At 43.8% G+C, this 16,029-nt stretch overlaps 1 protein-coding gene across 4 annotated transcripts in view; it reads left to right on the top strand.

The window, feature by feature from the left end:
- Nucleotides 1–12,561: 12,561 nt before the first annotated feature.
- The window catches only part of LRFN2 (leucine rich repeat and fibronectin type III domain containing 2), a 264,966-nt gene continuing 261,498 nt past the window's right edge, over nucleotides 12,562–16,029 (top strand). For 2 of the 4 annotated variants that reach the window (XM_081186407.1, XM_081186408.1), the window contains exon 1: nucleotides 13,320–13,938. The gene's annotated coding sequence lies outside the window, so the exon portion shown is untranslated. The other 2 variants (XM_081186406.1, XM_081186409.1) reach the window with 2 other exon arrangements.

The raw sequence follows: 16,029 nt of genomic DNA, 5'->3' as shown, positions 1-16,029 counted from the left end.
TGACTCAAGCATTTTAGCTTCTTGTGTTGTGGCACTAATTCTCCAGAATCCTCTTCCCTTTGAAGGCCCAATATTGCTAAGCGTTTGACATTCGTTTTAAAAATTCTTTTCTCTCAAACCTTCCTAAATTAATCTTTCTTGCTGAAGCTTGTAATGCTTCTTGGTTTTCAGTCAGTGGCTATCAATGGCTACCAGCCATGAACCTCCCCTAAGCGTAGGAGGCAGTATGCCTCTGAATACCATTTGCTGAGAACTATAATTGGGGTGAGCACTCTTGCATCAAGTCATAGAATCATAGAACTGTAGAGTTGGAAAGGCCCATGGGGCCATCTGGACCAAGAACATGAAATGCAGGAATATTTTGCCCAATATGGGGCTTGAACCCAAAACTCTGAGATTAAGAGTCTCAGGCTCTACCTACTTAGCTATCCCAGTTTGAGATTGCATCCAGGTCCTGCCTGCCTACAGGATGCTGGACCAAATGGACTACTGGCCTGATCCAGCATGTTGTTATATTTTAATAGGGTTATATATTGTATTTCTGGGCTTTACTGAATTATTCTTTTGTTGTATTGTGCTTTGTCTTTTAATATTTTATTGTCAGGTGGAGTTCATTTTGATTGGAGATGATAAGCTGCTATGTGGAGGAAGTTCCTTAAAAAACGGGGTATACATTTTTTAATAAATAAAGTCAAATGGATTAAAGCAGTCCCTTTCTCTTCCATTTGCCTTATTTACTCACTAACTCCCCAGCTACTTTTGGTTCTTAAAAAAGAAAAGGGGGAAAAATACATACAACTATATACGACATTCTAGACTGGCCCTTAATATCAAAAGAAAAAACAACTTGGTTTTATTAGTCTTATAATAATTAGCTGCTTATGATTATTGACTAGGGTCCCCTCCAGACTGGTGTTTTGTTTTTTTGTTTTTTGTTTTTGTAGAACACTCACAAAACAAACTAACAAAAAGATACTACAACTACAAATGCAAAGCAGATGTTACAGATACATCCCTAATTCAGTTCTTATTCATTTCTATTTGACTTCCTTCATCCTCAGTGCGGGTCCGGTTGTATACTTAATCAACTATTTCTTTCTCAATTCCTCTTCTCTATTTTTCTCTTTATGTTACATTCTTACACTTGTGTTACACTTATGTTACATTCTTACACTTTGTGGGAATTAGTCAAGACAAGTCCAGGTATTAATTTTAGGGCACTGCTTTTTCAGATACAATATTTTCCCCATTATTTTTGAAATTTTTGTTTGCATTGATCTCTAATTGCATCTGTCAATTTAGCCAGTTCTAAATACTCAAATATCTTATCTTGCCACTCTTTTTTTTGTTGGGATTGTCTCATTTTTCCAGTTTTTGGCAATTAGAATTCTTGTTGCAGCTGTCGCATAAAGAAATGTTCTCTTATTTTTCCTTGTGATATCTGACTCTAATAGTCCCAATAGAAAGGCTTCTGTTTTTTTTAACGGTTCATTTGAATATTTTCTTCAGCTCTTCATAAACCATATCCCAAAAACTCCTAATTTTATCGCAAGTCCACCACATATGCAGCAGTGTGCACTCCACTTGTCTGCACCTCCAACACATTTTTGATTTTGTTCTATACATTTTAGATAGTTTACTACCTGTAGAACATCTTTAAATAATTTTCTTTTATTGCCTCACATGCCGTGAATCTCCAGTAATCTTTTCACAATTTTCCCCATGCTGCTAATTGAATAGGTTTACCTATATCTATTTTCCATTTCACCATCACTTCCTTTACTTGCTGGTCTTTCACCTCCCATTCTAGTAAGATTCCATACATCCTAGATATTACTTTTATCTTATTTTGTATTACCGTATTTTTCGCTCTATAAGACACACCAGACCACAAGACGCACCTAGTTTTTGGAGGAGAAAAACAAGAAAAAAAATATTCTGAATCTCAGAAGCCAGAACAGCAAGAGGGATCGCTGCACAATTAAAGCAGCAATCCCTCTTGCTGTTCTGGCTTCTGTGATAGCTGTGCAGCCTGCATTCGCTCCATAAGACGCATACACATTTCCCCTTACTTTTTAGGAAGGAAAAAGTGAGTCTTATAGAGCAAAAAATACGGTAATTCTCTTTCCAATATTGATACTTCCTTTGCAAAACCTTTTTAGTTATCTGTTTTAAACACTAAATTTAGTTGGTGGTATTGGATCCAGCTTGTTAGGTTTTTTTGGTTTTGTTTCTCATGTGTATTCTGCAATATTTCATTGATGCAATGTAATTTAATGGTTGGATGACTGCAGGCCACTAACACGAGCATATCACACCTTGTTTGTGGGATTTGCACTGGCTTCCAGTTTGCAGTTGGAACAATTTCATAACATGTAAGCTGCTATACAGCTCAGGACCAAGTTGCTTGAGAGACTGCCTTATCCCTTATGCAACCACTAGATCACAGCTGTCTGTGGGAAAGTTTCTCCAGCAAGTTGAAAAGATCTCAGAAGCCCCTTCCGCAGAACTGTGGCTGTTCCTGTTCTGTGGAATAACATCTGTGTCATGATATGGCAGTTGCTCCCTATCTGCACTTTCTGGAAACAGTTTAAGACATTTTTGTTCCAATGGGCTTGATAAATGTATTCACCATGAGTGTCCACTTTTTAGGGCTTTAGTGTAGGTTTTGATGCATTTGTTGTTTTTGTGCTTTTAACTGTTTTGAATTATCTTATGTGCAAATTGTTGGGAATTTCATTCCTCTGTGCTGCAGATGTGTGATTGTTGTTGTCACTTGTCTGTGTTTTCATTCCACACTGTTGGATGTCATGGGAATGGAAGTTCAGATACACTGTTCCGTTCTGTATTGCTTTTGGTTTTCCCTTCTCTCCGAGGAAGAAAGAGAGAGAGGAGCCATGTTTCCTTTGTTCTATTACGTTTGATTTTGTACATAATAAATTTAGGCTTAGATGTCACACCTCAAGGCTCAGCTTCTCTTTGGACTCTGCTAGTGTCGTGTGCCCATGTCCTTGGATATGGGTCACATCAGCGCAACGGGACACAGGAGTGATAAATCATCCCTGGCGGCGCTGCGTTGGGGGAGAGGCACCAGCCTCAGTGTTTCACAACACAAATTGCCTTGAAGCTGTGGTTTAGAAGGTGATACAGAAACTAGTTGGGATGATGGTGGTGCAATAATGGTGCATTAGTGGTGAATTTATACTGGAACATACACACACCATTCCACTTTATTAGTTGTTTTGTGCTGCTGACCCTAATGTTATACCATTATTGTCATCTGGAGGGGTCTTCTTGCACTGTAGAGCAACAACAGTGGGACAAGATAACAAGCCCAGAACATTTTTAGTATGAAAAATCACAGGGTTTCAGCAGAAAGCTACAGGACATGCACCAGCTGGAAATGAAGTAGTATGTCCATAGAGCCATAGAAATTTAGAGTTGGGTTCCAAGGGTCATCTAATCCAACCCCCTGCAATATAGGAATCTTTCACCCTGAAATGTTTCATGCTCTACCGACTGAGCTACCCACCCAAAACATTTGCAGGTACCAACCAGGGCAGGATTTACGTATAAGCTAAACTAACTATAGCTTAGGGCCCCACTCTCTTGGGGCCTTCCCAAAAATATACTTCTTCTTAATTGTATTTCACTATTAATATACTTCTTCTTAATTGTATTTCTGTTCAACAATTATTTTGATAAAATGCATATTTTGTTATGTGCAAATGGCTTTAGATACCTATTAGGTCTATAAATTACCATATAGCATATATTCAGCACGAAAAACAGTGACAATTTGTTGTTGACAAAGGACAGCTGGCCATATAAAGGGCCCCTTTATATGCTTAGGGCCTCATCAAACCTAAATGCGACCCTGGTGTCAACAGTATTGAAAGCGGGACTGTGTATAACCACCATTATGCATCAGGAGCACAAATAATCATGAAAGCACAAGAAGAAAGGATGGCTTGAGGGGCTTCTAGTATTTACCTTTCTACATACCCCTGCTCTGCATACTTGTGGACAATCCCATGGACAATCTGCAAAGAAACAACAGCCTTTTCTATATTTTATTACTTCTTGGTTTGCTTGATAAATGAGCTGGCAAGGAGTAATGTTAGATAAACGTGAAATACCCAGAGACATTTCACAGAGCAGCAGGACAGGTACCTGTGGAAAATAAGACTCAATGAGCTGCAATAGAATGACAGTGTAAGAATCTCATTTAATTTGACAGTGCTATGAATATTTAAAGTTTTATAAAGAAAATACAGGCGAGGCAATCAGCCTTCTTCAGCCCTGTGCTCTGGGGAGCAGAGTGATCTTCCTCGTATTGTCAGCACTTGTGCGAGAGATTAAGGGTGGAAGCCAGCAGAATGTGTCAGCAGAACCTCCAACCTCTTCTCAGTAAGCTTTCTAAAGGAGGACAAGGGGACGGAAAGGAAGCAGATAATTAACCCAAGGTGCTGACACCGAAAACAGCTTCTTCTTTTTTTAAAGAATTTCCAGGGTCTTTGCATAGGATGCTCCAATACTGAGATATTAAAAGCTGGACCCCATTATTCTGGAACAGCATTGGCGATGTGATAAGGGCACTTGTTATTAAAACAGGGGAGGATGAAAGGTTTTCTCTCGACTGGCATTCAGGGCTTAAGTGCTGTGGCTCTGAACAGCTGCTTCACAAATTGTGAGAGCCATTCAGCGTAATACAGCTAGAAACAGAAGGATGGGTGGAATGGGAGGAGCTGGACGCTGCCAGCAAAGATGAAGGATCCCTGATGTTAGCGGAGAAAGTGAAGGCACTCTTTGGTTACGGAATACCAACAGTCATCCTTGGACTTAAAAGCCAAGTGAGCCAAGTTCTTGTTGGAAACACGAGCTCTAATGAAGACATTTCCAATCATCTTCCTGAAACAACTTCCCAATAGGTAGCCATGAAAATGTGCAAAGGTTGAACTCCTAAGGTAATCAATATTATCACCTTGGGTGATCTGTGCTGCCACACCTTGATAGGTCACAAATCATGCTGGCCTTCTGTAGGAGTTTCCTAATGCAACCCTTCAGGACCCAATTTTTTTAATTCTTTTTTTTTTGTTCCTTTTCACTGGGGTGTTTCCTAACAAAGTGGTGAAACACTGTAACCGTTTGTTAGTGATTTAATTAATTCTTGCTGCACTTTGAATGAAGCCATGGAAGTGCTTGTGGTATCATTTCCAGTAGCCTTTCTATTTAAGATTCTATAGACTGTTGAAAGACTGTCATTTTAATAAGCTGTTAATAGCTTTGCAAGCAGTGCAAATGGCTGCTAAATGGGTCCTTTTATGCCTGTTGCATAGGCTTGCAGGAAGTGAAAGCAATAGTAATAGAGCTATAATTCGGGGGGGGGGGGAATCCCACACAAGCCCAGTGGCAGACCCTGGGGTCTCAAAACACAGTGGCACCCTGTGCAACACCACAGTTCAACACCCCCCCACACACACACACTTCTTGCGCTCCATTGTAAAATGGTTAGTAGTAGTAATAACAATAACAGTAATAATTTATTATTTATACCCCGCCCATCTGGCCGTGTCTCCTCAGCCACTCTGGGCGGCTTCCAACAAAATATTAAAATACAGTAGTCCATCAAACTTTCAAAGCTTCCCTAAACAGGGCTACCTTCAGATGTCTTCTAAAAGTCTGGTAGTTGTTATTCTCTTTGACATCTGGTGGGAAGGCGTTCCACAGGGCGGGTGCCACTACCGAGAAGGCCCACTGCCTGGTTCCCTGTAACTTGGCTTCAGCAAAAGTGAGGACAGGGCAAAGAGTTGGACAACACACAGAGACCTCCATTTCTTCAAATGCTCTAGAATGCATCGTCTCTCTCTGTGTGTCCATATTCATGAAGTGATTAGGCAGTAGAAAAAGCAGGACACTGTCTTATGACGAGCACCACAGCTACCATAGGAAAGCACTGTCTGTCTGTATCGCTCCCATTCTTTTGAAAGAGTGCCTGCCAAGAGAGGGAAAGGGATGTGGTTTACACTGTTGATTACCTTCATTAAAGTGCCAGTTGCATTCATTACACTTGAAAGGAGGTGCGGTGGGGAAGTTCAGTGGTTGACTTTTCTAGGTAGATGGTGCTGCATTCATTTTCACTCTTGATTATTCATAGACTGCAATATCATTCATTCTGGAAGAATGGATGTAAAGACCTATGCATTAGAACTGTGGGAGGCCTCTAATTGCAGCTGTCAGCTGTCTTACGGGAAGGGGGGGATTATGGCCAAACCATGCACACCTGCCCTATACCTGATGACATTCATGGTATCAGCTGTGGAGCAGGTACAGCTGTGACTGGACCAAAATGGGGTTTGTGGACACTATGCTGATCAGCAGCCCTCTGCACAGTGCTATGCAAGTGACAGAAACCAGCCGATTATCATGGCTTCTGATTATCAGAGTGCTGTGCATTTATTATTATTTTTATGTTTTTGTGCTGTTGGGTGATTGACAGATGGGCAGCTTCACCCACCTTTCTGACTTGGTTCATGGGGGAAGTGGGTAGACAAGGATCTGGCCTGCTGGCCTGGTCCCATTCCCCACCCCCGTATTGCTGAGGAACAAAAAGGGAAGAATCATTATTTGTCCATGCTCCGAGAGATGCAGAAAAAGATGCTTAAATGAATGTGATGTACATAAATGCTTGTAGCTTTATTTTACAGTAGTCTCGACAGTTCCTTATATCAACACTGCCATCGATTGGTTGTTCTGAGCACTTCTTCAATAAATGAAGTTGATTGTCAACCAATGATTAGGCATCTTCTTCAAGTCCATGCAGATCAACTCCGCTCTATATCTTTTAGCATGTGGAAAGCAGAAATCATAAAGCAGAATCGCAGAGTCTCTGGACATCAGCAGCAAATTGTGCTGTCAGTGCACAGTGCAATAGCAAAGGCTTTGGCACATGTTATCTACACATTTGTCAAGGTGAGTGACATTTGCAGCAAATTAAATTGTCCAAGCAACTGTTGGAGTATCTTGGTTTCTTTAGCTGTTCTCAGATCTCCTTGTTCATCCTTCCTTGAGTGTTGATAGCAATGCTGTCTTCCCAACAAGAAAGATGGCATTTGCTTGGGGAGAAATATTATGGCTTGCTACATTTTGTGAGTGTATGGCTATGTGAGTAGCTCAAATGGCCTAGGACTGGAATTTTGAAGGATGGTCTGGTCCCAAATGAGCCTTCTCAGGAGCAAGCTCATCATCAAACATCTCTGGCTCATGTGTTCTCCACCTTCTGAAATGAAGTGGATGGCTACCTCTAGCTGTGTTCCGCTCTTGTTACGGACTTTCAGCTTACAAACATGCAAACCCAGAAGTGTTTACTTCCGGGTTCGCCACATGCACATGCGCAAAAGCAATCTGCATGCTTCGTGCATGTGCAGAAGTGCTCAATTGCGCCATGCACATGCGCAGAAGAGGCGCTCTAGTTGCAGACTTTTTGGGGTGCGAATGGCACCCCGAAACGGATTAAGTCCACAACTAGAGGTACCTCTGTAACTATTTTTACTTTGAGGTACTTGGTTAAAATGTATCATTTTTCCGGACTTTTGATAGGTTTGGATGCTTTCGAAACAACTCTTTTAAATGGTTTTGTGTTCTTTCCAACTGCTGCTGTGAAATGCTATTATTAATACGTTTCAATTGCTTGAATGGGTGTTCTTTAAACAGTGTCTGGACAGAGTTGATCCAAGTGACATTCTGTGCTTGGACTTTCAAAAGGCTGTTGAAAAATCCCTCACCCAAAACTCCTGAGCAAGTTCAGCAGTCATCTGAAAAGAGGACAAGTCCTCTTCTGGAGCAATAGCTGGTCAATGAAAAGGGATAGAGTAGGAATAAATTGATGCAATGGGGGGGGGGGATGTACCAAGTGGAGTCTACCAAGGCTCTGTACTAGGACCAATGCTTTTTAAGCTGTGTCATGAATGATATGGAGTAAGGAATGCATAGTAAGGTGGCCAAGTTTGCCGATGACAAAGTTTGATAAAGTGATATAGAGTATTAAAAACAATGGATTATAAGGAGATCCAAAAGGATCTATCCCAAAGTGCAAAAGTGATTCAATGTAAGCATATGAAACACTGCACCTTGAGGCATATTCAATGATGGAGTTTCATGCTCCAGCACTGGGGGTGGAGAGCAGGCGGGGGAGGGGCTGGTGTGCATCCCAGGGGCAGGGCGTGCCACCCAAAGGGGCAGGGTGCACGTCTTGGGGGGGTGCGTTGCCCAAAGGGGTGTGGCATGCATCCTGGGGCATGGCGTGCCGCCCGCAGGGGGGTGGTGCGCGTTGTGGGGACATGGTGCGCTGCCTGCCAGGGCAGGGTGCCCAGCGTGTGGGGGGGACAGCCGCAATGGAACCCCAATGGGATCATGCTGCCGGGGGCGGTGCGCTCCCCCCGCCCCCCTCTTCCTCCACCAGTGGGCACATTGTTGTTGTTGTTGTTATTATTATTATTATTATTATTATTATTATTATTATTATTATTATTTCACTAATTGCACACATACACTATTGGGGTCTGGTGGACAGCTCAATGAATATGTGCAGTAGCTACAAAAAAAGTTAATTCCATGCAATGGAACTCTGGGAAAGGGCTGGATATAAAACTGTCAATGTCACAATACCATCACGTAGCTCTATGGTGTGACTACACATTGAATACTGTGTACAGATCTGGTCACCACACCTCGAAAAAGGGTAATGTAGATCTAGAAAAGGTTCAGAAAATGATCAATGGGATGGAACACCTCCCCTAAAAAAAGAATGCTACATGTCTGCCTTTTTAGCTTATAAATTTATGAACCAGAAATTTATAAGTTATACATGTAGAAGTGTGGTTTATAAGGGCGAACGTAACATAAGTGTTGTGTTGTGAAGAAAGAAAAGCTTTTCTTTCTTTTGTAGAATACAAAAACTCAAGGTTATCTAGTGAGGCTGAATGTTGCAAGATTCAAGAGAGACAAGAGGAAATACTTGCTCACTCAGCAAATAGTTAAACTTTGGAACTTCCTACAACAGGATATAGTGATTGCCACCAACTTGGACAGCTTTAAAGGAGGATTAGACACATTAATGGAAGATAAGACTATCAACAGCTATTAGTCGGGATTGATGCGCAAACTACTTCCACAACGGGAGGTGGTATGCCTCTAAAACCCAGTTGGTAGAGAACACCAACATGTAGAGAACAGTTCTGCTCATATCTTGCTTGCTGGCTTCCAATAGTCATCTGGTTGGTCACTGTGAGAACAGGATACTGGACTAGATGAACCTTTGGTCTGTTCCAGCAGACCTTCTATTTGGTCCTTAAGCCTTTTCGGGAACATAGGAAGCTACCAAATCAGACCAGCTCTGTATTGCTGACACTGACGGACAGCAACTTTCCAGGGTTTAAGGCAGAGATTATTGCTGATCAACAGCTTTTCATTCTTGAGAGAGAGAGAGAGAAGTTGGGTAAAATAACTTAAATAAGTGTGTGTTGGAATCAATGTGATGCTGTTTTTCTAAAGCTATCCACATTATCATTATTATTTAGGATCCATTTTTATGGACCATTGATCCTCCGCAGCCTGCACTGCAGTGTCTCTTTACTTCAAGAAACCAGGCAGGAGGGGAGAAATGCTTGCTTTGTAGTTTGGTTCAAGTTTCCGAGGTATCATCAAGAGAAGCTAATTCCATCTGCTGCATGGCTGGTTGGCTTTTGGTAAGTCATGGATAAATTAAGGTTTCTAAATGCCATTTCACAGATTACCAGGAAACAAACCTGGGTTTATCATGGTTATGCTGTCACACACACTCTCATTTCTGAGTGGCAAGAGACCTCATGCCAGAGTCAACCTTGGTTTTGGTTTCTTTGGAAAGAAGGTCACTGGAAACTGTGGTCCAAAGATAGTGGGTTACTTCAATTCCAGTTGATTGTTCACAGTTAGTTACAGATTGATCGCCTTCTTTTCCTCCATTAGGTTTCCAGGGAGGCCCTCTCCAAAGCCATAGCTGCAACACGGAGAGCAAGTGAAACTTCTCTGTCCTCCCAGCTCCAGATGCCACAAGCCCAGACTAGCCACTTGGCTACTGTACAGCTAGGATGATGTATGGTCCAGCCAGGTGAGGGGGGTGTCTCCCCTCTTCTTCTAGATGCATCACTGGCTAGATGTTTCTATGGCAACACATCTGTATGGCATCCAGAGGTTCCTACCAAATCCATTGTATAAACTGACCCCAATTCCTTTAATCCAGTGTGAGAAAATGTTGTGGTTATTCAAACATCTGTGTTGGTCCTCTAAGTCAAAACAATATTTAGCTTTATTAGTGCTGGATCAGGCACATCTGGTCCAGCCTCTTGTTCTCACAGTGGCCAAACAGATGCCAAGAGGAAACCTGCAAACAGGACCTGAGCACAAAAGCACTCTCCCTTTTTTAGGCTTCCAGCAACTGGTATTCAAAAGCATTGCTGCCTCTGACCTAGTGGCAAAGACCAGCCATCATGGGTAGTAGCCATTGATAGCCTTATGCCAGTGCAAGGATATGATAGGACTTCATCTTGGCAATTCCAAGCCGCTTTGTGTAGCAGGATATACAGCCCCCCTCCCCAACATCAGCTCTAAAGGGATAATCCGGTTCCCTTGTAAACACATGTTTGGCATTCCTCAAGACTCATATGCAAAACTGAGCCATATAAGAAGAAAGAGAAATCTTGATGAGTGAGAATAATCAATCAGCAGAGAGCCTTGATCACTTTCCCCTCCCCAATACTCCTGTTCTCCAATATCTCAATCAGTTTTCCCCTTCTTCCACTCCCTCCATCTCTCTGTGTGTGCAGCTACATTTGTATAAAGGGGTGGGCATTCTGCTTTGGGATGTGAGCGGCACTGTGGGTTAAGCCACAGAGCCTAGAGCTTGCTGATCAGAAGGTCAGCGGTTTGAATCCCCGCAACGGGGTGAGCTCCCGTTGCTCGGTCCCTGCTCCTGCCAACCTAGCAGTTCAAAAGCACGTAGAAGTGCAAGTAGATAAATAGGTACCTTTCTAGTGGGAAGGAAAACGGCGTTTCCATGCGCTGCTCTGGTTTACCAGAAGCGGCTTAGTCATGTTGGCCACATGACCTGGAAGCTGTACGCCGGCTCCCTCGGCCAATAAAGAGAGATGAGCGCTTCAACGCCAGAGTTGTCCATGACTGGACCTAATGGTCAGGGGTCCCTTTACCTTTATTCTGCTTTGGGGTAGGTTATATCCAATTAAGCCAGTGTGAAAGCCAGTGTGGTGTAGTGGTTAGAGTGTCAGACTAGGACCTGGGATTCTATGGTTCTGTTATGAGTTTGTGGGTGCCAGGGTTCAGGAGTGCCAGCTTGGACCTGAGACCGTGGGTGCCCAGGGCCATGGGTACCATGCAGCTTGCATGGCCCTGGCACTGAAATTTGTGGGTGCCTGGCCCCTTCATGGGGAATGTTGTGGGTGCTCGGGCACCCAGGGCCCCAGGGAGTTGGCACCTATGCCAGGGTTTGTGGGTGCAAGACACCAATAATTCTTGGGTCTAGTAAATGTCAGAATTTAATCAATGCGTGGAGAGTTAAACTGGAAATCAGACTCTCTGCTCCCTGTGTTCAAAAGATCACCTGAAAGATGGGCCATTAGTGAAGGTTCTGTGCCAGCCAGCAAATGGGAAGGAACCAGCTCCCCCCCCCCTCCCTGAAGCTCTGAGTGCATTAGTTAGAAAACAATTGTATTAGGAGGAAAATTTAGGATTTCATTTGGCTGTGGTGTGATCAACAGGTGTCTGTCTGTTAAACACAGCAAGCCTGAGGGGTGGGAGTGGGCAGAACACAATGTGGGCTGCCTGTTTTGAATTGGAGGCTACAGCAATGGGAGATATGGGACCCTCTTGGGGTGTATGCTGTGTATGCCTCCATTGTAGGCTCTGGTTGTCTGTGTTGTGAGTGTGTATGTGTGTGTGTAAATCAGCCATATATCATAAAGACACTGCAGTCTCCACTGTGCATCATTTTGAAAGATCCCTGGGTCTAAACCCCTGGAATCTCACACCACTCATACTTGAGTGGTATACAACAGTTCAGTTCTCCACTTGGCCGTAAAGCTCACTGGATGACCTTGACTGCTATTTGCGGCCTCTCGGACTAACCTACCTCACAGGGATGTTGTTAGGATTGAATGAGGAAGGGGGAGAGCCACTTTGAGCTCCTTGGATAAAAAGATGGGGTGCAAATTCAATAAATAAACAAGCAAGCCAGTTGTGCTGTCAGCAGAGCCATCGGATTGAATTGACCCTGAGTTAGTTCCGTACATTTCTTTCAGCAGGTCTCCTCTGAGCGGGACCTCCATGGTCAACCCAACCTTCTGGCTATTTACTGCAGACTTTTCTAAGCCACGGAGGGAGCCAGAAACCAGCCCCCTCAAGCTTCCCCTCCAAATCATGTCCCTGCCCACCCTACTCCCACACCCCATCTCCTGGCAGCGAAGTTCCTAAAATAGCAAGTCTGCAAGAACATCTTTTTAGCACTAGAGCAGTGTGAATGGAGGGGAAGCTGTATTACCGATAGAGTTTACCCCTCTTCCCCCTTGCATTTTTGGGGGGCGTGTGCGCGCCTTGCACAGTTGCTTCCACACGCCTTCGTAGCAACAGCAGCAGCAGCAATGCTTTTCAGCACCCACGAGCGAAAGGCGGCAGCGCTTTACTCTCGCCTCCCCGCCCCTCCCTCCTTTTCCGCGCAGAGCCCTGACATGCTTTCTGCTGACAAATGTTCACCGAGGCTGCCGAGGATTTAAGCATGCCGGGCAGCGTCTCTCCAGCTTAGGGGTCCCTGGTTACGCAATGGCTTATCCAAAGCGGCGCAGCGCCACGGTCGCCCAGCGAGCCTGCCGGAGAGTTTGGGACTATTTGGTTTCGGGAGCCTCGTCCCCATAAGTCTTACCCTTACCCTGCCGCCTCTGCCGCTTCGCAAGCCTCTCCGCCTACTTTTTTGCTTTCAATCGGCTTTTTTTCCCCTGGGGGAAGGGACTGCCCCCCCCTTTCTTTGGAAAGTATTGAACGAGGTTTGTTGTTGGAGATGGGCGCCTAGATGGATGCATTTGCTGCAGAGCCTACTTTCTTTACGGCGCGGCATCGGGAGAGGTAAGAAGAATTTCTCAAGCTGCTTGCGAGGGTGGATCCTTTTTTCCCTTCTCCTCTCTGTCCCCCCCCCCCCCGCTTCCCTCTTCCGCACCGCTTGTCTTACAAGCCTTGCCGGCTCTGCCATCTAGAGCACTTCGTGGGATCACTCCAGTGAGTCTGCTGGGTTTTTCTCCCCCCCGTCCCCTCTCTTCCCCCACCCTCCATCCATCTCTGTCTCTCTGTGTGTTTGTGTGCACAGGGGTGGATATCCCCCCGCCTTTTCTGTTCTCACATGCATACACACATATACACAGAGAAGCTCTGCTAAGGTGAACTTGGAGACTTGCAATGCTCACATGCGTGTGGTACCCTGGGATGCGTTTGGAGCCATATGCCTGCAGGGCTGCTTAGTCGTTCAAAATTGTCTTTGGGAAAAGAAAGGGGGGGGAAAGAGCAAGTTTATTCCTTCTCTGTCTGACACACACACGTCTTCTGCTGTTTTCTCTCGGTTTTTTTTTTTTTGTTTTTTTTTGGGTGCTGTGGATATTACTAAGAAGTCTGAAGGATTCAGTCATTTGGACCTCGCTGAATCAGGGTCCATCTGCCAAGGTTTCTTCCTATAAATATATTTTGCATAACTGGTGATCGACTGAGGATTTTAAAAAAAAATATCATTATATTTTCATTTGAAGAAGAAGGGGGGGGGGGCAAGGATGCATGGCATAGAAAGAAGAACTAAGTACCTTCCGGAGATTATATTTCCAAACCAGGGATAAATGTGATTCATCAAAGGTAAGAGCCGGGGTGTTTCCTATCAAACTCTCATTGTATATATAACATAACCTTTTCTTTAATGTCTTAGAGAGCATTTGAGGTGGGTTTGAAGGGCATTTGTGGGGAAATGCATAACTTTATTTGTATGTTTCTAAGACCCTTGGTAACAGAGATCTTGCGGAGGGAAATGAGTCTTGTTTTTGCTTTGCTTTTAATAAGGGGGAAAAAGGAGTTCAAAGGAATTGCATGGTGTGTGTCTCCCTTGGATGGAAAAAAAACTGCTGCTAGAAATCTAAAATAATTTATGCTGGAGTAGATCAAAGATCAAAAAAGGGTTTGGAAAGGGGGAGCAGGAGAAATTACAATATTCTATTAGAACAAGCATTATGGGAAAAGAAGGAAGGAGAAATGTGTGGAAACCATCTAGGGATTTAAAAATAAAAATAAAAACCCTGTAAAGCTAAGGAAGAACTTTGCTATGCAGATAAAACTCTATTCTGTCTGAAAGCATACAGTTCAAGGACAGAAGATCTTCGGAGATGTCATAGAAAGAATAGAAACTGGAGATATGTGGCAGGAGACCAGGAGAGGCAGCAGGACTGGAAGGGAACACCTGAGATCAGGTGAAATCCCACTTTGTCTTACAGAGATTCCTAATAATGTAAAGAAATAGGTAAGGAAAAGAGGGTCCCAATGGGATTAAGCAAGTAGACCTATTGAAAGGTGGGCAAATAAGGAATGGAGACCCACCTTGATTATGCCATATCATGTCACTCAAGCGTCATCAGATGTTTACAGTTCCCTGAAAGAGCTGTGCAGTTGATGTGAAAGTGGTGGCATTTGCATGTAGTATGACAGATCAAAGTGGGCAGTCTCTCTTGATCACTTTCTTTGACACTCACATTCCCTAAATATATTAAACTGGTGTTCTAGAACCAAAGTAAGATTAAGAAGAAAGGAGATTCAAGAGATACTCCAGCAGAAAATTGCTGGGGAGGCTCCACTGTGAACTTTCTAAACCCCTTGCCCATGGATAAATGGGCAGCCACTACATTTGATATGCACTTACACCTACAGAAAAGGGAAATGAGATCATGTAGCAGGACTCTATGTTGTGTGTGGAACACCTAGTGATTTGTTTCTATTTCCTGGAGATGCTAAGGGACGATCAAAGAGGTGGGGGGGGGGTTGCTCCCATACTCTTTTGCGAGTAACACCACCATTGTATGCAGAGACAGGAGGAAAGACGGACAATCTTGGAAGAGGAGCTTTTCCCTAATGTGCTTCTAAGCATATGCACTGCTGAGTAAACATGCATGTTCTCAGATATGCAGTACCAATCACTAGGAAGTCAAAGATCTGCCCCCAATTCGTTCCTCCAGGTTTCATGGATATGGAGAAGCTATGACACCTCAGGTGTCACTGGGCAGCAAATGTTGATCCTTTTATGGAAATGGTTGTGTGTGCTGGAACCATCACTGGTTTGAGAAAATGGAGAAACACAGCGTAGTTGGACATTGCTTTTTCCTATGATGCTTCCCATTTAGCCCCACTTTGGTTCTTACCCTGAGCAGAGTTAGCTTGCAGTTGGCACATGCCCAATCTATGTGGTTTGCATCCTCTTGTCAAAACAGAGCGAGGGTGGCTGCAAAGCCCCTTTAGGATGTATGATTTGCTGAAAAAGAGGTTGTGCTTTTTTGGGGGGGGGGTGGACTCTGTCCAAATATACCTTCATAACCTTTGGGAACTGGCACCTTCTGCAGCATGGTGTGCATTTTGAGACCGTCTTCTCTGCAATGTGACTGTGATGAAATAAATAACATTCAGGACCCAGCTCTTATTTCTGGCTGATTAACATTATAGGTGGAGTGCCTTGTTTCTAGGATCTCGCCTAGGCAGTTTCATCTCTGCAGACAGTAATAAAACCACGGTTCACTGTGAGCCCTGGTTCTGCTCCTCTTCCTCTCAGCCTGCCTGCTTCCTCTCCACTGTTGCTGCTGCCATTTAACAACACTTGTTTATATTGAAATGTGGAATATAATCACTTAGTTTTGCCTTCTCTCCTCCTCCTCCCCCTACTCTTCGGAAAATGTAAACAGCCCACTTAGC

This window comes from Podarcis bocagei, assembly GCF_964188305.1.
Source record: "Podarcis bocagei genome assembly, chromosome: 3".
Taxonomy (NCBI): Eukaryota; Metazoa; Chordata; class Lepidosauria; order Squamata; family Lacertidae; genus Podarcis; species Podarcis bocagei.
Note: the sequence above shows the minus strand (reverse complement) of the source record. Positions and strands in the feature narration are given on the sequence as shown.